This window comes from Pinus tabuliformis, chromosome 6 (assembly GCF_031772625.1).
Source record: "Pinus tabuliformis cultivar Carrire ecotype Pingquan chromosome 6, CPIR1, whole genome shotgun sequence".
NCBI classification, from domain to species: domain Eukaryota; kingdom Viridiplantae; phylum Streptophyta; class Pinopsida; order Pinales; family Pinaceae; genus Pinus; species Pinus tabuliformis.
The window spans coordinates 2,048,133,102-2,048,158,342 of record NC_142292.1 but is presented as its reverse complement, the minus strand read 5'-3'; positions in this window follow the sequence as shown (position 1 = coordinate 2,048,158,342).

Here is a 25,241-nt window from a genome sequence, read left to right as displayed (position 1 = left end):
TATCACTGTTGAAACTCCCTTCCTTTGCATTATTTAGCCTCCATTGTATAAAGAATTGTGAATGTTTTTATGTATTTTTCGCCATTTACAGTTCTCTTTTGGAAAATAGTAGCTTAATTGAACTGTCGTCTTCTTATTTGAAAGTGTCGCAAGTGTCATTTTCAGTCAAAGAAAAGAGTCTTATTCTCCCTGATAGTCGATTACACTTTTGCCATTGTTTTTTATTTGAATCATTAATTCTTTGAAGTGTCAAAAGCAATTTTCGAAGTTGAAATTGAAAGTGTAGCTCTTAGTCTCCCTTTCATTTTTCAAATTCGAAATTGCAAAGTGTCGTCTTAGCCTTATTTTCGTTTTTTGAATTCAACATTGCAAAGTAGTCTTCCTTTCATTTTTTGAATTCGAAACTCAAAGTATCATCTTAGTCTTCCTTTCGTTTTTCGAATTTCAAATCGCAAAGTGTCGTTTTTGTCTTCCTTTCGCTTTTGAAAAGAAAATTGTTAGTACTGTCGCTTTAAAAGAAAAATAGTTCAGATCTGTACTTAGCATTCTTTTTGTCATTCACACATTAAGAAAGCAGAAAAAAAATACATGCATGTGCATTTGCATTTAGACTGCTTGTGGAGATTGATTTAGGATAGTGCATCATAGTGTGTGCTCTCTGCTCTATGTTGAAAGAATTTCGCTTCTCTTTCCTTAGTAGCTAGGATTTTCATTGCAAAAAGAAAGTAAACAACTGTTTATCATCTTAGATTGCATATTTAGGATTTGTATATCTACATCACACAGTGAACCTTAAAGGAAAACTTCTTAAGAAAGATCAACTGTAAAATAAATTCAATGAACATAAAAATGCTTTAGAACCTAATGCACAACATTTAGAAGTCTAGGCTAGAGACGTATTTCGGCATCGTAAAGCCTGGTAACTATCACTTTTGTCATAGGTTGGGTGATTCCTCCTCTTTGAGATGACAAGTTCCAGTACGGAATTGTGCTCCCACGTACCATCGAGTATATATAGGGAGACCACAATAGGCTATATTCTTTATCCTTAGGAAGCCGTGTCTGCTACCCTATCGATCGTAATGCACTGAACATAGCATTTAGGAAGATTGACTGCCGTAGCGTAAAAAGTATTCTACAATTTTACGATTGGTTTGGTAATCCCTCTGTCTAGATTTCCGGAGTAGTCACTTTCGTTCCTTTCCAAACTCCTTAAAATAAAAGGTCCATATGAGCACTTGTCACTTCAAGCTCATTAAAAATCGAACGCGACTAGAGTCATCTTTAGCTTTTTCTTGACTCTTAAAAATTGAAAAAGCAAGTTTTGTCAAAGCGTCATAAAATTCATTTAATTCGGAATAACATTTTCCCCTTTTTATTTTGAGTTGATAAAGTAATCTGCAATTGTGGAAGAAAGTCAATCAAAACCCTGTTGTTCACGGAGACTAACGAGTCAACCATCTTTGACTCCAAAAAAGAAACCATCCTGAGCAAAGAGTTCTCATTTAACTGAGTCCAATACACCTGATTTATTTGAAACTTACATTTCAACATCGTTAGAGACTACAGTTACTCCAATTATTTCTGGTACTCCTGCCTCTACAGAAGAAGTTCTGCAGTTACAAGAGGACATTAGAACTGATCCTAGTGTAACGGTAAACACTTCTATTCCTGAACTAGCTCCATCTAGGGCTGATTCAGAAGATGTCACCCCTCCAACATTTGTCGCTGCAGATTCTATACCTTCTTTGGCACCAGAAATATTTTACGGACCTAACGGTCTACCTTTTCCACCTGGATTGATTGCTATAGAATAGATAGTGGAGGATATTCCACCCAGTACTCCATTGCGTTTTGGAACTAGGATCCACTTACATCCTTACACTACAAAAGTTAGTTCTTTTTCATCGCAAGTTCCTGTCGAATTGCTAGGAAATATTTTGGATAGACTAAACATGTATGAACAACCTTCAACATATAGGACTGTGTCAACAGACATAGCTACGGCGGAGCTTCCTACTGCCGTTCCTACGATGATTTATGGTATACCATCTGTCCTGGTAAGTTATCAACAATAATCTAGAGTCTAATCAGGGACTGTTTCAACGACATGGTCGGTTCCTATTTCTTCATCCAGATTCTCATCTGGTATTTCTTATTTTGAAACTCAACAAGTCAATCCGATGTGTCTTCAAAGGCCAATCTACCCTTTAAGTATCGGATTGCAACCATATGGGGGGCAGTATGCCTTTTCATTGTTCCCTCTTGGAGAACAACCATATGAGAGTTTACATCAAGGTTTAGGTCAAACTCGAATTACATCCAGTGGTTAGGTGCGAATACTACCTCAACAACCAAGAGTTGTATATTCAATACAACCAAATCTACCTATGTCGAATATTCTCACTACACTAGCTATTGTGACGGTGTCACAAGTACAACTGCTACCTGTTGTATGTCAACCTCAAGTCTCTCAGGTCGTAATACAATAGCCTCTTGTCTCAACAACTCAACCACAATCGTCGATTAGTGGCTCCTTAACTGAAGTGAATCAAGATCAAACGGTTACTATCACCCCTCATCTTGGTCAAACATCCTGTATTGGACAACGACAAATGGCTTCACAACCATGGCTGGTACAATATCAACAACCGCAATTCCGGCAAGCTTACCGAGGACCTGAGCAACAAAGCTTTGCGAGTAATGGGCAACTGTATATTCAAAATGATCACCATCAATCATATCATAATGGTTATTCCCATCAACCTTATCAAAGTTATCATCATCAAATACATTATGCTGGTATGCAAAGACCCACTGCTCAGGCAATCCCATCTTATCCTGAATATGCTTCACCAAACCTGAATCAACAGTTACCTTTCGTTGCAACTATAGAATTATCATATCTGAATCAACTAACAAATTATCCAATTGCTTATGCCCCTTGGTGGCCGTCGATTCCTCATAAACTTCTGTTAGATATTCCTAAATTCAATGGAAATCTGGGTGAAGATCCATCAAATCATGTGATGACCTTTCAACTATGGTGTTCGTCCAACACTCTCAATGATGATTCGATTAGGTTTTTCCTTTTTTAGTGAATGTTAACTGGTCCAACAGCAAAATGATACATTAAATTTCATAGATCTTCATTCGATAACTTTAGTGCCCTTGCCACCACCTTTTTAACCCATTTTCAGTTACCAATAAGGTATGAAACAGGAACAGAACTTCATACCAATTTTAAATAGACAATAGCCACTCACATATCTGATCATATTCATGAGTGATGGCGTCGTTGAAGAATGGTGAAGACGTATATTCCTGATCAGCTTTTAGCTGAATGGTTTATAAACTCATTGTTACCCTCTGTTACAGAGGATGTGGCTAAGGGAGGAGTTGTTACAGAAGAGAAGGTCATTGCTCATGCGCAATATTTAGACTTGATCTATACTCAGTCTGGCATGCTCTACAACAAAATCCCTGATGCTCCTAGACAGGAATTTTCCATTCCTACCCCTCCTAAATCAAACAAATACTCTCATGCTAGTGATGGCGTGATAGGTACGACAAGCATGAAAACCGCAAAGGCTACATCTAAGAAATCTTGTATGTTTTCTAGTCAAAAATTAGATGAAGAACCTATTACCTAGAAGGTCAATGTCGTGTCAACTGACAAAGGAAAAAATCCTAAGCAACCAGGGGGCAAGAATAAAGGGACAAATGAAAAGAAGAAACAGGAAAATTCTCCTCCTGAAAAATCTTCTGAAAACCCTACCGGGAAAAAGAAACCTTGTTATCCATGTTACATATGCAATGATGAGCATTTCATGAAATATTGTCCACATAAAGCTAAGGTTATAAAAAAATTTAAAACTTCAAATACCCCAGCGGTGTTGACTAATCCGTTTTCGAGCCCAGAAACAAACCTGGTTACTAGTGATCATGCTTCCCCATCCCAACTACTTATGTTATCCATCTCAAAACAACAAAATGATGCTTTGATATCTACAAGGAATAAAGATTATGGAAATCCACAGTCGTCGAACGGCAAGGCTACAGATCAACCTGGTAGTTCGACAACAACTTCGCCAGAAGTTGTTCCACCAATCATTCCTGAATTAACAATAAAACCGCCTAAGGGAGTAGTACATAAATCGATGTTTAATCCTAGTGGTTGAGCAACACAGAATTATAATATAGTGGAAGATCTAGGCCAATCGCCATTTGCTATGTCGACACTTGAAGTACTGTAGAATTACCCCTCCCAAAAGTAGGCTTTGTTATCAGTGATAGGTGGGATTGATACAACAGATTCTAATCTAGTGGCCTTTAATCATAAAGGATATGAACCTCAGTTACCGGCCCAACTCCCTTTCCTCATATAGGTAAAATCCTTCAACAAAATTGTTCATTGAAAAATCATTGATGAGGGGGCATCTACCTATATTATGTCAATGAGTTGCTGGAAAACTTTAGGCTCTCCACCGTTGTCATGATCATCAATGACATTAAAAATGTTCGATGGAAGAACATACACATCGTATGGGATATTAAGTAACTTGCAAGTCAAACTGGGGGGAAAGATAGTAGAAATTGAAGTCGAGGTCATTGATGGAAACCTTGACTACAATATCCTACTAGGTAGGCCCTGATTTATGCTATGGCTACTGTTGTGTCAACATATTCTAGAAAGATTGCATTTCCCTTCCAACGTAAAATTACAATCGTTGACCAACTAACCTTTTTCCCCAATAGTTCGCAAGTTACTGGAAGCATTCCATTGATCAATGGAAGTTCTCAATCACTTCAAAATATCGAAGTAGGTCTCCTAAAACACCCTTCCTTAATGGGTACTTTTTCACTTTTGCCTCCGAGTAATCTAGCGGAAGTGGCCACAGTAGAAACCTTTCATATGATATATCTACATCATCAAAGATCAAGAAGAACTCTAACCATTTTGATAGTAAGGATCATCGCGAGGTATTGCTTCCAAGTCGTACCATACCTACATCATCTGATGATCAATTCAGTGATGTTGTACATTATGTACTGGGGGCATTAGAACTGGATCTTTCGTTCATGACCCCTTACGAGTTGTGATCGAAGATCGTATGAGGATAGTTCTTTTACTGTGTCAAACTCATTAAAAAATGAAACAACTCCCTTTCCAAATCGAGTCTTTGATTATGATCTCGTAAAATCCAAGTCGAGTCTTTCAAAAATCTTGAAAGTGAACCTTCATTCCATCCACCTCGTTGAATGCAATGAAACTTGGGGGGCATGCACCTCAATTTGCATCATTATGTTGGGGGCATGTGAACTTATAACAAGCATAGTTTTTCATTTCAAGCTTGTGTAAACATGAAACTGAATCTGAGGATATGTTGTCGCATGGTTCAAGCTCATTAAAAAATTAACCAGGTCACGAGCAGTTTTACGCGAAGTTCAAGCTCGTTAAAAAATAAACCTAGCAATGAGCACATGTTCCACCAGAGTTTAAGCTCATTAAAAAATGAACACACCTCCGGTAAATAACCATTGCGATCACATTATTATCAGCTTTTGAGCCTTGGTCGTGTTCTTACCATCACCTCCACTCTTTTTTATATGATCATACGCCTCCATTTGATTGTTTAACCCTTTTGAGGAATAGCTGTGACGAGTGATCCTATTACCCACCTTCTTTACACTGCCATGATTAAAAAATTTCCAAACCTTACTTGGAACCATCTGCTATTTGAAAACATCACTCATTCCTCAAAAAATGAGTCGCATTTAAGCTCTTTTCATCTGACTCGTAAAATATGAAAAGAATGCCAAGCAATTAGCCTCTCCAACTCGTTAAAGAGATCGGAAGTGATATCCCTCCTCTAGATTTTAATCTTTTTGGACATGAGGGCTCATTACACAAAAAGATTGAGCGCTTGTCTTGTTCGGCTCATTAAAACTATCGAAAATTCATCCCTTTCGTATTATTTTACACTTTTTCGAACTTAAGGGATTACATTACGAAAAAGGAATACTGGAGTTTCCATTTCATCCTTTTTCAGACTCTCGAAAAATGAAAAGGACTGAGTTATCTTTGTCATTAAAATCGTTAAAACAATAGCGACAAACTTGTCCATGTAGGCAAGGGCAAGTTTAACTGTCACTAGGCTCATTAAAACATAGCGACGGGTTTTCCTGAAGGGAAAATTATAGAACAAGCATATGTTATCCTCCTCAAGCTTGAAAAAAATAAGGAGGTATTGGTTAGAAATGACTGGGGAAAAATTGGGAAGAAAGCTTGAAGAAACTTTATTGGTAGCAGGTCGCTCTTGAACATGACACTTTCACTCCATCACCATGATTGAGTCAGGTTGGGTTATTCTGTTCACCAGTCATATTACCATTATCCACTGTACCATCCATTTTTTGGGGTTAATGCTACCAATCCATTTCAGTGTCACCGATATGTTCAAGAGAAGTCGCTCAGAGAATTCACCAACCCAGCTTGTGTCTCATCCACTGCAATACCTTCACACTTCATTCTTTCATGACCGTCACCCTGAACCTTGTATCATCAGATCGTTTTCACCTCCACAAAATCATTTGCTCCATTTCGAGTCATAGATGTGGGATTCATTAAGGCCCTCCTATGATGGGTCACTTCTTGTTGACATCAACTCATTATCTAAGAAGTCGACTTAGGAACAACCTTTTCAATACTTTGAAGCTTGCATGCCTCAATGGCAAGTTTCTCACTTCCGGTGATAGGTTTACATCAATGGCCTTCGATCGAAATATTTTGCATGGTGTTCGAAATCAACTCATGTATTCACACCACGTGAATTGTACTGCAGTACCTTGAGGGTCTTCATCATCATCAGTGATTCCTCTCGCGCATGTTAACATCTTACATCATTGGCTAGTAATTAGGCGATGTCTTTCCATGTTCGACGTCAGAACATCTTTTCACATGGACCGACTTGTACTTCGGGTGAAGATTGAACGAGTTTTGAAGACCCCGATCTAGTTTCATCCATCCGGGCTACGATATATTCAGGAAAATAAAGGCATCAAATGTACATCATTGCTGCACAGATAATCATCCAAACCAAAGGATGATGGCTCTACCAGAATCATCAGTCCGCCATGTAGACGATTGTCTGTCTTACGAACATGAAAATGAATTTATGAAGCTAAGCATGGGAATGTCGGCCTCAGCTAGATCATGAAAATATTATGAAGATAATGTATTGTATTGTATCTTATTACAGGTCACCTTCCAGTTCGAAAAACCTTGGATCCTCATGATAAAGCATTTCACCCGACATCATAAGATTTACGACCTCATGCTTTAGGGGGCAACTGTTATAGAAATATTTGGGCACTGCAACCCCAATCAAATATTTCCATAAACCAAGGGATTATAAACCCCTAAAAGTTTTGTTTCATACCCTAAAGGATCAAGGTCAATTGATTACATCATTTCCCAGAAGTTCTCCTTGAAAAACTGCTCAGAACTGGTCAAAACTGGATCATCTCACCTGCTCCATGGCCAGGGTGTGATGCATCTCACCTTGTACACATGGGAGGTTCGATGCATTCTAAAAATACCTTTTTTAGGGTGCGATGAGTGAGAATAGACAAATGGTAGAGACAGTTTGCTAAGTGGATGATCAAGGAATCTTCTAGAAACTTCTCATATGACACTTTCCTCTCAGAATTCGCCTAGGGATGAGTAAGAGATCAATGAAATCTCCAAGTGGAACCAAGAACTATCAGTGGAATGACACTAATCAAAAACCCAGAGCTGACTCACATCTCTGCAAATATCTATATATGGATCCCTCATCTTAGAGATCCAGGGGGCAGAAGGCTGGAATTTTGTATTTTGTAAGGAAGTTTTGTTGGTTTCTCTGTGAAACATTGTATTTTTGGGTGAACTAAGCTTTTCATGAGGTGAAGAGGGCTTTCATGGTGGGAGGATGGCAACATTGTATTGTATCCTCCCTTCTACTACTTCTATCAATAAAGATATTTGAGTTTTCCTCCATATTCTTGTGTATCTTTGAATCTTGTATTGATATATGCATTTGTATGGTTAATATACATCTGATCCTATATTGTTTATGGTTATAGATCTCTATTCTTTGATGGTATTATGTTGCTTTGATTCTACAGGTTCTCTTTGAAGTGGGACAAGTAAGGAAAGAGTGGCGAAGTTTTTTCAAAGGCGAAAGGAAACAAGCAAGGAGCCAAATGAAAGACTGAGGTTGGTACTCTCTGCTTCTTTCTAATCTATCTCTCATAAAGGAAAACATGAGTGACTTTAGTTTGTTTGTTTCTAAGATAGCTACCCATCTTAGTGGGACTAGCAGCTCTGAATGGACACTAGTTTTCCCGATAACACTTATTCTTTGGGCTCGTTAAACTACTACAAAGACGAATAGAGCAGTGTTAGGGATATTTTATTGCTCTTTAAAAAATATAAACATGCCCGAGCTTTTGTCCTTGCGCTCATTAAATCTATGCAAAGATAAATAGAGCACTTTTGGAGACATTTTATCGCTCTTTAAAAAATATAAACATCTCTGAGTTTTTGTAGTAGGACTCGTTAAACATCCATACCACAATCCGTAAAGCACTTTTTTGGGATATTTTATCGCTCTTTAAACAATACAAACATCCCCGACTTTTTCATCATTTGCACTCGTTAAATATATGCAAACGATGCTCTAAGCACCTATTTTTTGATCTAGTTCCAGCTCATAAACTGGAAACGACCAACAGAGCATCCTTTTTAGGCACTTTTTTCTCGCTCTTTAAACTGAAAAAATCCTGAGCCGTGTCTTGCTGCTCGTTAAACATGATAAAGAGAACCCGAGCATTCTTTCAGGTACTTTTTTCAAGCTCGTTAAAACATGAAAAATCCCGAGTTTTTGTTACTGAGCTCGTTAAAGTGTCATGACAAAACAAGATTTTAGTTTGCCACCTTGTACTCGTAACAAAATGAGGACGACATCTGTTGGAAAAAGGTTTCTCTTTATCCGGGTCCAGTAGATTAAATACGGAAAAGTAACCGATACGAGTATACTATTAACCTTTTGTTGCACCCATTTAACAACTATGACAAAGGGACCACCATGGAGTCTCTCTTTATGATATTTTCAGACTCTCTAAAAATGAAAAGATCACCAAGTTGTCTAAGTCTAGACTCTTTAAATACATGGACAAGATATAGATTCGTTCTTTTTACGATACTTTTCAGACTCTTAAAAGATGAAAAAATCGACGAGTTTGCTTGTCTGGACTCATTAAATTAATCAGATAGGGCAAAGAGTCGTTCTTTTTGCAATCATTTTCAGATTCTCTAAACATGAAAAGATCGATGAGTTTACCTGTCTGGACTCATTAAAAATCAGACAGGGAAAGTGGAAATACAATCTTATCCTGAAGCGTGGTTTGGTAGCAAAAGTTGCCTTGAACATGGCACTCCCTTAGATAAATCGTCATTTTGATAGCCACTCAATATGAACCCTACAAACCTATGAGTTTTTAGCCTATATACCCTGATGCCATTGCATCTCCGTATCTTAAACACTCTGTAGTATTCATGAGTCTAGTGCTGTCTGGTTAAAACCGTTGTCGTGCCTTCTATTGTTCAAGGGTCCCTACTTGTTTCCTCGATCAACTGACCCTACATATCCTTTCATCATGCCCTCCATGGTTTAGACCCAAAATCTCAAAAGATTCTTCAAAAAACAAAATCATCCTTGTTCGGTTTCGTGTCAACTAATGTAGGACACATCATTTCTTGCCTTTCGATAGGTTCCTTCCTATTGACTTCAACACTCTATCTAGAAAGATAACCTAGAAACACATTCAGTGCCTTGCTACTTGCATACATTAGTGGCAGATTACCTTGTGCTTGATCATGGGTTTTCACCATTAGCTCCTGCTTAAGCGATTCTACAAGTGTTCGACGACAAAAAATCTTTCACACTCGCTAGTTTGCACTGTGCATATTGGAGACCATCACCATTATCAGTGGCCTTCCTCGCATCTATTAATAGTCTCCATTATTGGTTGGTAATCAAATGATTTCGTGCATGTTCGACGTCAACTCATTTTATCACATGTACTGATCTATGCTGTTCGGTGAAGCGGGAATCAAGACCTTGGGTAGAGGCTTGCATCATTCAGCCTTGTTTCATCTCCCAAGCTACGATATTGTTCTTTGAAGACAACCATTTCAGGATAATCTATTATGAAACTAGATTTGCCCTGTGCCATATTGGCGGCCAACATTGTTATATCTCTGAGGAGAAAGTTACTCTGACATAGTTACTGAGCATGGGAATGCCCGACTCAGGACATGATTTTAGCAGTTCATATATATGTACTTTTGTTGTATCAGGTTTTCCTTATCGCCCGAAACTTCTCTCTCTCTACAAATATTTTGACAAGAAACTACAATATTTTCATAAAGTATTTCGGCCATCGTCTCTGCCTCTAATATCATACTTTAGGGGGCATATGTTATAGGACAAATTGACCTCCTAATCAACTCAGAGGAGAAAGACGGGATGACTAAAAGAATGACCACAGTTGCAGGCCAGGAATCCACACTAACGCTCTTTATACACTGATAACGTGCTTTATAAAGCTTGTTTACAAGCATAAAGGAGGATTAGTCAACTTGCTAACTCATGTTGTTATACCACGGGGAGCGTTAGTGAACTTTAGTGATTCTCAAGTGGTTATGCCAACAAATCTGCCATAAAATATCTAGATATCATTTCCCTAAATTTGTGCAAGAAAAGCAAGGAAACTCCAAAAATCAAGATATTTGGAGAAATTCTATTTCGGAAATAGAGACAAAAGGGAAAAAGCTGGTAAAAGAGGTAGATGGTCTTTACCCAAATGAACTACAGGTGGAGTTGGGAAGCCCTAATTCATTTGTTATTTAAGCAACGAGAGGGCCATTGCACAATGGTCAGAGAATTTACAAGGATAGTACATGATGCTGTTGTGATATTGTCATATTCTTGAAGGAGCTAGCTAAAAGAAGGAGAGAGAGGGAGAGGAAGAAGGGATAAGGAAGGCTGATACAACATGGTTGTTGTAATCACTCTTCTGTTTTGAATACAGGACTGCGGTTGTGTTCCACTACTTGAGGTGTCGGTGATATTGTTCATTTATTTGTCCATTCTAATGCTTGTTGTGTTGAGTAGATAAGTTACACATTTATACATGTTCATTACGAATTCTTTCATTAATTTTCAGAAGTATATGCTGTGATTGGTTTGCTTCGTTCTTTTGTGCAGGAATCGTCTTGGAGCTAGTCAACATGAGTTCTTCTTACCGCACAGAGATCCCCAAGCAAATCTAGAAAGAACCAAAGGTGATCCTTTCTCCATATCCTGTCAATATATGTGAGATAGATGAACATGTGTGTAACAGGTACCTTTTGCAGATAACCTTATGGTCTATTGGAAGTCCCGGGAAGACTTTTGAGGGTAGTTTTCATCCTGTGCATTTTACCCCATAGCACGCATACACCCATAACAATGTCCTCAAAAATTTTGCTGACAAATTATTTGGTGAACCACTCGGTCAACAACTAATCAACAATATCAAACTTAATCAGGTAGTGCCTACGTCTCCATTCATGGATGTGATCGGACATGTGGGTCGCAGTGTCTTTCTTGAGTGATGCTAGCAGATGGGTGCTAGTTTCATAGTGAACTAACAACTAGAAATGTGTGAGAAAGGCCATGGCAAGAGTGTTAAAGTCATGATAGGTATTCTGAGGTAGCTCAATATACCACTTGGATGCAACACCTATAAGAGTTTGTTGGAAAAGCCGAAGACGAATGGAATCATCAATGTAGGAATTCGAGGAGCACGAGAGGGGATATGTCATCACATGGGATTGTGGATCCTCTTTTGCCTTTCCTTCAAACTTTGGACAATCGCTCGAGATCTTGGATGGAACTGGAGGCCAGTATGGCGAATGAAGGATCAGGTCATTCGTGAGCCTAGACATATCTGGAAATTCCAGTGTAGCCAAAAAAAACAATTGGTTATTGAAAGGAATTTGAGGTCGATAAGGGGACCTAACTCGCAAGACCCATCCCTTCTGGTAAGGATTTTTTCCCCATAGTGTAGGGTTTCTTCCATACAAAATTTAATTTTCCCCCCACTGTAGGTTACCTTGCTCGTAGGGAGGATTCTGACCTTGAAAGCCTTGAAACTCTCGAGCCATAGGCTGCTGATAAGAAACATATGAGTTAAAAGGCTGTTGAGCCTACTGGCCTTGGACATATGGATTTTACACCTGATGCCCCTGAGCATAATGGTTTTGAACCTATTTCCCCTGGACAAAATGGTTTTGAACCTGCTGCCCTTGGATGTAAGGATTTTGAATTTGCTGCCCTTGGACATAAGGATTTTGGACTTGCTGCCCTTAGACAAAAGGATGTTGAAACTATTTCCCCTAGACATAAGGATTTTTGTGCATGCTGTTGCAGGACTTGACATTGACCCTACCCTTGCAAAGGTTGACCATGTTGATATGAGTATAAGCATTGTTGCTTTTTATAGACATATTTTGGCACTGCAACCCCAATCACATATGTCCATAAACCAAGGGATTCTAAGCCCCTAAAAGTGTTGTTTCATACCCTAAAGGAACAAGGTCAGCTGATTACATCATCTCCCAGAAGTTCTCCCTGAAAAACTACTCAGAATTGGTCAAAACTAGACCATACAGACTGCTCAATGCTAAGGGTGTGATGCATCTCACTTGCTACATGCAAAAAGTGCAATGCATACTGAAAATCCTTTTTGTAGGGTGTGATGAACGAGAGTAGACAAATGGTAGAGGCAGTTGGCTAGGTGGAAACCCATAGAATCTTCTAGAAACTGCCCATTTGACACTTGCCTCTCTGAATTCGCCTAGGGATGAGTAAGAGATCATGAAATATCCAAGTGGAACTGATGAGCCCCAGAAATGGGTAATTATATGGGTTCATTAGCCTCCTAATTTGACTTAATCCACCATTCTCATTAGTTTATTGCATGTTTTTTATTATATTTATACTAATAGAGTGAATTGGGTTAGTCATCATGCCAAAAAGTCTAATGTGTGCTTTATGCAGATTTTTGGTCAATTTTGAGACAAAATCAAAGGTTTTAATGAGCACTTGGCAGCCAAATTCGTGGAAGAACAAGGGAGAGGATTTGTAGGAATGTGTCCCCTTTATTTGTGAGCCCTTACCTCAAATTATCCACTAGTAGCTCGGAGTTCAAGGGCCACCACATCAATTATCAGAAGGGCAGCCGAGCAAGGGCTAGTAAAGTTGTTGTTAATTGCAAGCTTTGGTAGCCGAGTTCCTAAAGTTTAGGAGGACTGTTGGGGTCCTCAAAATGTATAAATAAGAAGGCTTAGGGCCTCATTTCAGTTAGTCAGTTTTTAGTCAGATTTTAGTCATATGTTAGTTTGATTTTAGTCAGTAGGTTAGCTCTGCATTTCAGCACATTTTCGAGCTTTTTCCTATAGATAGTTTTTGGGATGTAACTATTATTTCTTGATCAATAAAGATGAATTCAGCTTCACCAGATATAATATTTCTTAGGAGGCTATATCTCTTGGTTTTGGGCCCAACCCAAGTGCCCAGTACCTCCTTTGTGTACTTTTATGTGTCTTTGCTGCATTCCTAGAATAATTTCTGTTACTTAGATTAACATATTGCTTTGGTATTTATGTTGCTTTTGATGATTGGAATAGCTTTTCATGTTCAGGTTGATTTGATAGGTTTGTAACAGAAAATATCTTCAAAAGAGGCCATCAAGAAACCCTTGATTTCACCTCTCCCTCCTCGAGACCATGAGCTGAGACCAACGTGTCCTTGCTGCCCCAAAAATGTTGTTCTTGCTTCTTCATGCAATTGCTAGTGTTAGATTCTCAGTTGTAAAAGTTGATACCAGTTGTGATTAGATGCGTAGGTTTGTTCTTGCTCAGTTTTCATAGTTATCTTACATTATTTCCTACCAATAAAGTTCTGTTCATCGTGATTGCTGGGTTTCTAGGTCAAATTAGGTCAAGATAGCTAGATCTTTGGTTTGGATAGTCTTTGTTTGATTAGTTTTGAGAAATAGTGTGCAGAGCATCTGTGATACTTCCATGTATAACCTTCCTCCATCATCCCACCTGCTCCAACCTCTAATTCCAGATTCCTTACCTTCATTCGCCACCCTTTTCCAACTTGACCTAATTTCCACATCTTTGTGCAACCTTTCTCCTTCCATCCTTGAACCAAATCCAACCACTTTGATCACTTCTTAGCTTCATTTACTAGGTCCTAGACTCCTTCACATCCTAATCCATCCTCCATTCCCACTTTCCCACCATTTTTCCACCATTAACCCTCCAAAATCCTCTCTCGGCCCTTCCTGTAGAACATCCTGTAGAACCCCTGCAGACTTCCTGTAGAAGATCACGTGAGAAGTTTCTCAAGATCTAATCACTTTGAAACTCTCTGGAAGGGTGCTAGGGACCCCTTAGGCCCTCTTCTCACCTTCCTAACCTCCTTCAAGTGCCCACTCCATTTCCTTTCACCAATCAACCTCTGCACAATAAAAAATAGTTAAAGCACATGCATAATAATTCTGCCAACTTACTCAAAAATACAAAAAGATGTTTTTTTCCATATTTTACTTCAGAAGTGGCTTAGTCACATGAATTTTACCTTTCCAAGAAGTCAATGGCATCCATTTCCACTGCTTTCATCTCTTTTCGCGCACCAGTAGGGTTAGTCGGTAAAACTAGGGTTTGCATTTCCTTTCAGCTTTTAGCTTCTTTTTGCAAGTAGACTAGCCTCTTTTGAGTTAGCTTTCATCCATCACAGTTAAAAGCTTCTTCTAAGAGCTCATAGAAGTTGGATTAAGCTCTTAGAGGACTTGTGCCAACTGATCAAATGATAGCCTGCAGTAAGAGTTAGTACTTGTGCATACAGCACCATCGCTTCCAAGTTTGTTACGAACTACCGGGTTGATAAAAGTAAAGAAGGGAGCCCTAGGAGTTGCAGCATTATTGCTGCAATACTGAAGCCCACCGTCTTTTTGGAAACATTGCGGTGGAAGTGCCAGAGTATTAGTGATTACTGCTTTTCTTCTATTTTCTACTGCAACCTTCTGCTAAGTAGTTTATTTCATTTCCATTCTGCAATTTCATTTCTGCAAAAGTAGATTAGACATTTCCTGCTTTCATAGATTATCATTTCCCTTCCGCAATTTCAATTCTACAAGCGTAAATTAGCATTTCAATTCCGCAATTTCAATTCTGCAAGCATAGCCTAGCATTTCAATTCTTTAATTTCATTTCAGAAAAATAGATTAGTCCTTTCCTGCTTTCATTTCAATTTGGCATGTTCATTTCAGCAAGATAGATTTTAGTTAGTTGCAATTCAATCTATTTTATTTTTGTAGGTACAAGCAGAAAAAAAACAAAAATCAACCAAAAAGATTTCCTTTCATGCCTTGTAGGAGTAGATATAATTCAGAAAAATGTTTGCACAACACCCCCACTGCTTCACATAGCCAACCTTCTCTCTTCTTCAATGGTTGTGATAAAGAAGAACCCCTAGGTAGACAACAAGACATATTTGAAGAACCTCTAGGGGAGAAGAAGAAGAAAACATTCCTCTAGAGAAAATGGCTACAAACAGAAATGTTGGGAGCGGTACCTTATCCAAAAATGAATTTGCAAATCAGATGGAAGATTTCAAGAGCGAGGTGAGGTAGTTTCTTGCCATGCAACTGGAGACCTTGCGGATCCAAAGGAAGCAAGAGGAAGCCAAGAGGGATTTGGCCATATTTTGTCCTAGGTGTACTAGAAAGCATCCTAGGACAAATGTCCATTGCACTCTATAGAAGTGTGTTTTGTCTGTGAAGAAGACTATCCTACAAATCAGTGCCCCTCCTTGCCCAGAACTAAAGTTGCATATCAGAGGGCCAAAGGAGCCACTGAAACACTCTATTATGTGAACCAAAGGAGGCCACATGGACCCATACCTTACTAGCATGGAATTCAAGGGACATCCCAGACCTATTACAACCTCTATCAAGCCACTTCCATGCCTTCTTGGGGTTCCCCTACTCATCCTTCTTGGTCCACACCTCCTCCTTGGTCCCTCACATCTCAATATCATGCTCAACTAGCTACTCATCCATTTCAGCCCTATGCTCAACCACAGCCTCAGTGTAATGTAATTCATCAGGGGTGGAGGCCCCAGTACAACTCTCCTCCCACTCCTTTGCCTCCACCACCTGCCCAACCACAACCCCATCCACATCTATCTCAAATATACACCCCCACTCAATTACCCATACCACCATTTCCAAACCCACACATTGGAGTAGCTTAACCCAATTGCAAATCTGAGCTAAAAATCTTCCAAACAACTCCACTTGAGCTCAATGATATTCACCATAGCTTAGGAAGAGTATTGAAAAAAAGAGATTATATTGATAGCATTGAAGGACCACATCTAGCAAAAGAAGATGCAAAAGAGAAGAGAAAAGAACCATGGGCTACACTTGATGAAGAGAAGACATCAGAATCAGAGATCGAGAGAGCTCCCTCATGGTTACCATCAAATCCTCCATGTATTTAAGAGAAAAATCAACAAGAAGAGGAAGATGTGAAGGTCATGATAGAATAAGATATGGAGAATGATCTAGATCAGAAAAGGACCAAGGATATCAGAGCTATATTGAGATATGGTTCTAGACGGTGACTAAGTTGCAGCAGTACTCTCTTCCTCAGCTATGCTTGATCCCTTCAAAGTCAAATCATTTGGTCTCTGAAATCTGGATACCTGCGAAAGCATGCATTTCAAGCCTCCACATCATTTTTTCTATCATCTCGATGTGCACATGGCTCCATTGGAAGTATTCTTATACTTGAAAATGATTTTGTTTTTCAAGTAGGGTAGGGTAGGGAATGCTTCAACTTGGCCATTGGCCTGAGGATAGTATGGAGTCAAACTATCATGCTGTAAGCCTAGCTGGGTTGTTAGCTCGGTCATCATGTGATTATAGAAATGCTTCCCATGATCAGTGACGATGGCCTGAGGGACTCCAAATTGTGAAATAACATGGTTAAACAAAAATTGCACCGCTGTGTGACCATCTTCAGTTAATGTGGGAATTGCCTTGGCCCATTTTGTGAAGTAATCGATGGCAATGATAATATACCCTGCCCCCTGGCCGAGCGAGGGTTACAGGTCGTATAATCGATAGTAACAACAAGGTGCAATGGCGCGGGAGGCGCACGCATCTTCCATTGGTATATCTGGCACTTGTGACAGGAGCAGACGACAAGAATGCAATCCTTAAAGATGGAGGGCTAGAAATAACCGGCGCGGAGGATATTTTAGGCAGTAGAATATCCGGACATGTGATCACCACAGGTGCCAGAATGGCAGTCATCCAAAACTTGCTCAGCTTCCTCGAAAGTTAGGCAGCGACAGAGAACGGAGTCAGCACCGAGACGGTACAGGGTGTCCCCAATGATACGATAGGGCTGAGACTGATAACGAATCCGTCGCCAAGCATCCTTAGACACAGCGGGACGAAAAGGGGACGTCTGTAGATATACAATGATATCCCAATACCAGGGATCAAGGGTGCTAATTAGGAACAGAGTTTCATCTGGGATATGGTCCTCTGACCGAGCGGGCGCAGTAGGAGATGGAAAACAACAAAGTAACTCAGCAAAGACAAGGGATTTCTTAGACTTGGTGGTGGTGAATTCCAAGTCGAACTCTTGGAGGATGACGATCCACTTTGAGTACTTGCCCCCCAGCAACTGACATGACAAAATGTACGTCATCGGGTTGCAATCAGAAACCACGATCGTAGTACGCAACAAGATATAATGGCATAAACGTTGGACAACACAAACGGCGGCCAATGCCAACTTCTCGACGTAAGTGTATCGAGTTTCCGTATCTAAAAGATTGCTGCTGAGATAATATGCTCAGTGTCATCATTGTCATCTTGAACGAGAACCATGCCAATATTGGTATCGACAGCGGCCAAATACAGAGTATAGTCGCGATGATAGTTTGGAGGATGCAACAATGGAGCAGAAAAAAGGAGACCCTTGAGACGCTCGAAGGACTCTTGAGCGACGACATCCCAATGAAAAGGGGTATCTCGCTTCAGAGGGTGATGAGGGATGAACCGGTTCGTGAGACCATACTTCTAGGATCCTTGGAATGCCAAGACAATCACGAAGAAGATGGTCAGCCTTGCATAATTTACAAGGAAACTTAACCTTCCGTGAAGTAGCAGAAGGTCGTTCGTCCTGGGATGGACTCGGAGCGGTAACTGCGCAGGTGGCCTTGGATTTATTAGCCTTCTTCTTCTTCTTCTTAGGCTCCTGGTTACTTAACGTGAAACTTTCACCAGTCGAAGGAGGAGAGGAAGAGGAGGAAACAGGGGAAGAAGGCGTAGGCTCAACCTTGGATTCAACATGTCTTGGTTTGGATGAAGGAGATGGTGGAACATGAGTCATAGCACTCGGGACCACCAAGGTTGAAAACAACCATACGGGAAAATTGATGGTTATCCCAGGCAAAGACAAGGTCGCCATATATGGAGCACCGGCATTTCCAAATGAAGGAAACGGACCAGGATTTCCATCTGGGGGGAAACCTTAGCCGGTAGACTTAGGGAACGTTTCCATTGAGAATGAGAAAGAACCCTACTCAAGCTAACGCAAAAAAAGATCTAACAAGGTAAATGTGAATCGTGGTCGAATAAATTTTAAGACACAGGAACAAAACTTGACCTTTTCATTTTTAAAGAGTCGAGAAAATGACAAAAGATGACTCTAGTCACCTTTGAATATTTAATGAGCCTGAAGTGACAAGTGCTCAGATGGACCTTTTCTCTTAGGGAGTCCGAAAAGGAACGAAAGTGACTACTCTGGAGAACTAGGAAAAAGGTTTACCAAACAAATCTGTAAAACTGCATATACACCTTGGCAGTCATATGAAAACCAAGGACTTTCCATATGGCAGTCAATCTTCCCAAATGTTGTGTTCGGTGCGTTATGGCTTGTAAGGTGGCAGACACGAATTCCTATGGATGAAGGATGATAACCTAGTGGGGTCTCCCCATATACTCGATGGTACATGGGAGCACAATTCCGTACTAGACCACTATTGAGTCACCAGAGGAGGAATCACCCAACCTTGAGTGGAAACGAAAGTGACTAGGTTTAATGACGCAAGAGCACGTCTCTAGCCTATACCTCTAAATGTGTGCGTTATGTTCCAATGTGTTGTTAGATTTATTCAGTTCATTTTAAAGTTGATCTTGGATTATGTTTCAGTTTTCAGGCCTTACCGTATGTATATAACAGAACCTAGGATGCAGCTAGAATGAATGAAATATCCTTTTTCTTCGATGAACACCTACTTACAGAAAGGTAGAGAGTTCATTCCAAAGCCAAGACAAGCGAATGCAAACACTAAGAAACACAATGCATCAATACACTAATCTCACGATGCATCGATACTACTAATGAAAGATTTAAAATTTGTTTTCCAATTTCTTAAACATGAAAATTCGTAATGCAAATGTATTTTCACTTTCGTATGCTAAATGAATGCAAACTTTTTTTTTTTTTTTTTTTTTTTGTGAATTCAAAGAGACAAACAAGAAAGTGTTAACTGAACAATCCAAACAATTTTTATTTATGCTTGGTAATGAAGAAATCGAATCAACATGAAAAATTGGTTCAATAATCGACACTAAAAATCAACTAGCAAGAAAACAAGCAGTGAAAAAGCCTCAAGCAAATCAATAAGATGGTTGTGGATGAACCTTGAATAGACAAGTAACCCAAGCAAATGGTTTCTCGATGAAACTTCTAAAGGGCTAGGTCACATGGTCTAAAAAACACAAGACTCACTCAAATGAAATCAAAGAGACAGTACCCTAACCAAAAGAATTTAAAACAAGCTAATGAGAGACAAGAAACAACTGGGGGTAAGCAAGATTGATGAATTCAGGAGGTAAAGTTATAAAAATAACTTTTCAAGAATAATCACAAGTTTTACACAGACAACCCAAGATGATGGCAAATTTTACACAGACAACCCAAGATGTCATCGCAAATTTTACACAGACAACCATAGATGACCACGAAAAAACACCTATTTTCCATGATTATGCGATTTCAAGAGTCGCCGCGGGAATTAAGCTAGCAACCAAAGATCATCGCAGGTAAAAAGCTACAAAGTGGCGATGAGATCACGACTGTTAGGCATTTTTCCGTGATGATGCAGAAAACAATGACAAATTAACAAAAAATCCCGAACCAAAACCAGTCAACCCTTCAATCAAATAGAGGTATTTCCCAAAACAACACAAGAAACTCAAAATACTGATAACTAATCCCCAAAACTTCAAAAGAGATCAAATAAAAAAAATTCAAGACAAGAGTAAACAAGAAAAGAACAAAGGCCAAAACTCCCCAGTGGAGTCGCCAATTTGTGATGCAGGAAAGTGTTCCCTCTGCGGACAGAGGCAACCCCTCTAGCCCTTGAGTGGGTCTAGTTGCAAACAAGGACAAATCAACAACAATTTTCCTTAAATAGTTCAAGTTGGAGGCCTACCTCAACCGGTGGTCGATGGAGTTCCGTTGGGTTGCTCTAGTTCCCGCTTCCAATGAGTAATCAACTTGAAATAATGCAAAGGAAATACAACAAAGCACGTAACCGGAAAAACAATGATCTATTTACTCATAAAGTCAAGAAGTCATGAGCTATCTAATACATTACATACAAGACATAGGAAAACCTCATTGATTGCATTAATTATGAAATAGAGTAAGCTTACAACCAAGGCCTTGACGTCACAAGCCTTCTCAGAAGGATCCAGCCGGCATGTTCCTCAAGCATTCACTCTTGAAAGTGGATCTCCCAATACACAAGTCTCTCTCACTCACAAGTTTTACACAAGATCAAAGGCACTTCACAACCTTCCTCAAGCTCTCAACAAACCACACTTGTCACACTCACACAAGCTATCTAGCAAACTCACAATACTATCAAAAACACTCCAAATACTAAGAATTCGAAAACTCTAGCCCATAGCAATGGTGAGATTTTAAATAGGACAAGGAGTCTACATGAATGGTGGGAGGATGAGATTATCTCCAAGGAAGGTGGCACAAATGACGGAATAACCATGCCAGAGAAAGGAGGGCGACATAAACAAGGCCAACAACCAGGTCTAGAGTCATCTGGAAGGTCGACTGTTGGAACAAACTCGCCCAAACTAGATCATCACGGGCACATAACTGGTCTGCCGCACTATCATCGCTATTCACTAACGTAGCTAGTCATGTCATCATGGGAAAATACAAGCAATAGTTGCGCTGTCACATGAAATTCGACCATCGAGGGAATCACGTGTACTTCTGTGATGGCAGCGCTTCTGGACTATTTTGGAGCGCTCATCAGCGCGTTTATTTGGCCAACATACGCGATGAGGCAGAAACTTTGGCAAAGTGGGTCATTTGGTAACATCAGAGAGCATGAGCACGGATGATTTTGGACTCATGACACAGTAGGAGGACTTGGATGAAGGCAGTGACAATTTACTGTGTAACAGGGAAAAAAAAATGAAAAAAGAGGAAAATAAAAATCTAAGGTGAAAACCTCCTTGGAGGCGCGTCATATTGGCTCATTGATTGAAAACCTCCATGAGGCGGTCAATGGGTTGGAAAGAAAAGAAGAAAAAGAGAATAAGATCCCTGGGTGAAAACCTCCCTTAGAGGCACCCAGGGCAAGAAATTAGGGTGAAAACCTCCATGAGGTGCCCTAGTTGTTTTCAAAAAAAAAAAAAAGAGAAAAAGAAAGAAGAAAAGAGAAACCTAATTTCTATTGAATAATTGCAGGAACGACATTGCAGGTTAGGAGGATCGCACAAGAAAAGGACAGAGGTCAACACTAGGCTACAAGCATCCCTCACAATCCAATTCTCCATGACCACTACCGTTTCCCAAGATTTGGTCTCATTCGGATTAAGATTTCACCTTCTACAGGAAGTTCTGTGTCTTCTACAGGGAGTTCTGCGTCTTCTACAGGAAGATCTTGTAGAGCCTGCATACAAGCCAAAATTTATCTCCAAAGAGGACCCGAAGGTTGGGAATCTATCCATGAGGCCTGCAAATATCCATGTCTCCATCCCTCACCCTTCTCCGTTATTTTTTCCACCTCATTGTGCTTCTTTCCTAAAAACTGTGTTTTCTATAATAAGTTCCTGTAGAAATTACAGAAAGCTAGAAATGGATTTTAAAAGCATCTTGACGAACATGGAAGCTTCATAAAGGGTTCATATATCCTCCTACAGACTTCAAACCCCTCTTCCATCATTTCCATGCCTGCATCATACCCCAAGCTCTTTTTTCCTACTGTCCAAAAAACCACAGAATGCTCAAATACATTAAACAGAAATTTGTTTTTCCCTAACTTGAAAATTGTGCATCCATTTAAAAAACTATTACATTGGGAGCTGTATAGGGATGATGGCAACATGCCCAAGTAGTTTCAACCAATTCTGGTGCACAGTTTCCAAGAAATCAACCTCCATCACCTTCAGCCATTTTTTCATTTTCTCCATATCCGTGCATCCATTTCAAAACCTGTTTCATGGGGAGATGAATATAGGTGATAGTAACCTGCCCAAGCAGTTTTAGCCAATTCCAGTGCATGGTTTTCGAGAAATTGACCTCTGTCACCTTCAGCCATTTTCATTTTTTCTCAAAATCTGTGCATCCATTGATCACAATTTTTCTATAAGAGGTGCATAACGATGATAGAAGCGTGCTCATAAAGTTTTAGGTCAATCTGATCTATCGTTTGGGAGCTATGGAGAAAACAGGTCGTTGTCATGTAGAAATCCAACATCAGCAGCATGAGGGTGCAAATCTAAAGGACGAAATAGACTTCCGCAGCTTAGATCCAGCCAGAGGATACTTGCACAAGAAAAATAGCCACAAATCAGACAACAAAAAGCATATAGCATAAGTGATCTAGGCATGCAACAATGGAATATGAGCATGCAACAACAAAAAGAACAAAGTAGCGCGTCGACTTACAGGTAAGTGTCTAAACCAGTTCCTCTATTTGCATCTATATGATTCGAAAGTGCATGAACGAATGAAATGGTTGGATTAAGCCAGAAACCTAGCCAGTTAACCCGACACCCTCAGCTAGTTTGATTACACTCATCCAGAGATCACCCAGTGCACGTGTCTAGTCAACTCACGAGAAATTTAAAAAAATAGGTAGTGGAAGATGTTATGAACTCCAGCGCACATGATGTCAAGTGATTAACAAGTAGAAAACATGAAGTTTCGTGATAGCACTGCAGTCTGCATGGGGCCAATGCACATTTCTGCCACCTCATCTCCTCACCACGAATCACACCAGCAGTTAAAAGATAGCTCAGTTAACGCATTCACCACTCTTTGTTCACTGTGCCTTCATGACGTCCCCAACTGGAGTACGCGTCCACCACTTCTAGAGCAGCTAACCAATGGTCCTCTACAAGATCTCTGCCTAATTTTTCGAGATTTCTGCCTATTGTTTTTTTAAATCTCCCGCCTATCGGGCTCTATAGGAAGCACAGTTTTGTTCTACAGGAAACGAGATCCTTCTATAGGAAGGCTTCTACAGGAAAGGCAAAAAACAGCCGGCAGAAAGGAAACTCGGGATTTTCATTGGATTTCAAGCTCAAAACGAGGTAGGCTTGAAAAAACTCCTCTGTGCATGATTCATTTGTGCAAGGCGGTGAATTAAAAACGACATTAGAATGAAAAAGAGAGTGAAAGTCTACCTGTGTATTGAACAAACCGTAAAAGATTGCTAACATATTTCACTGAATTTACCCAGTTCTTTATCTGCATTCCAAAATCTCCTCATCAGTTTTAAAACAATTCTCCTATAAGGAAGATACATGTTGTAGTATAGGCCACCCTATGTGCATGAAAAAACTAAATTTACATATCTATCTATGTGTTGAGAAGAGAATTTGTGCCCTTGTGCTCTGCCTGTAAAAATAAAATTCTTCCTTTCATAAGCAAATAGTCAAATTCTGGGTGATAACAGTTTTCAAACAGGGGAATTACTACCATTTGATGTTGTAAGGAGCACATGAAAAGTTCCTTCTTGGGTTCAAAAAAAAAACGGAATTCAGCCATCCTCTGTTTCAGTGATTGACTGTGTTTTTTTCCCACCTGAGCATTTTCGTTTTTGGTTAAAACACAAACTCAACACCATGCCAACTGAAGAAATTGAGAAGACCATTGATGAGGGAGCATAGGACATTCAAGAAGAGGGAAAAATAGAGGAAGAACAAAAGGAAAAAGAGGAATTTGACAAGACCACTAAGCATGAGACAGAAAAGGAGACAACAACAAAAACAGAGAAAAAAAAATAAGGAAAAAGGTTGGGAAGAGAAAGGCCAAGAAAGACCAAATGAAGGCTACCATAGCCAAAGTAGGCACACAAAAAAGAAAAAAGGAAAAGACACACCCTGAGATCTCAGCAACACACACAAAAACAGTTGACACAGGGATTTCTACAGGAAGCAAGGAAAAAGAACAGCAAGAGAATAAATCACCTAAGATAGTGGCAAGGGAGGTAGTAGCTGTTCTTGCTGCATTAAGCACACCTACAAAACAAAAAGGAAAAAGAAAAAGGAAAACCTCCCTGTATTTAAAGGCCAAGAAAAGCACAAGAATTCAAGCAAGCAGAATAGGAGGAGCAGTGGAAGGACATGGACAAGAAGGCAAAATTTTATGGCACACATGAAGCTTGGGATGATAGGGACGCCACTAGGGCCATCAAAGATGAAGAGATAGTTTCAGTAGGGGGGTGAGGATGAGCCCCAGAAATGGGTAATTATATGGGCTCATTTAGCCTCCTAATTCGACTTAATCCACCATTCTCATTAGTTTATTGCATGTTTTTTATTATATTTATTCTAATGGAGTGCTTTATGCAGATTTTTGGTCAATTTTGAGACAAAATCAAAGGTTTTAATGAGCACTTGGCAGCCAAATTCGTGGAAGAACAAGGGAGAGGATTTGCAGGAAGGTGTCCCCTTCATTTATGAGCCCTTACCTTGAATTCTCCACTAGCAGCTCAGAGTTCAAGGGCCAC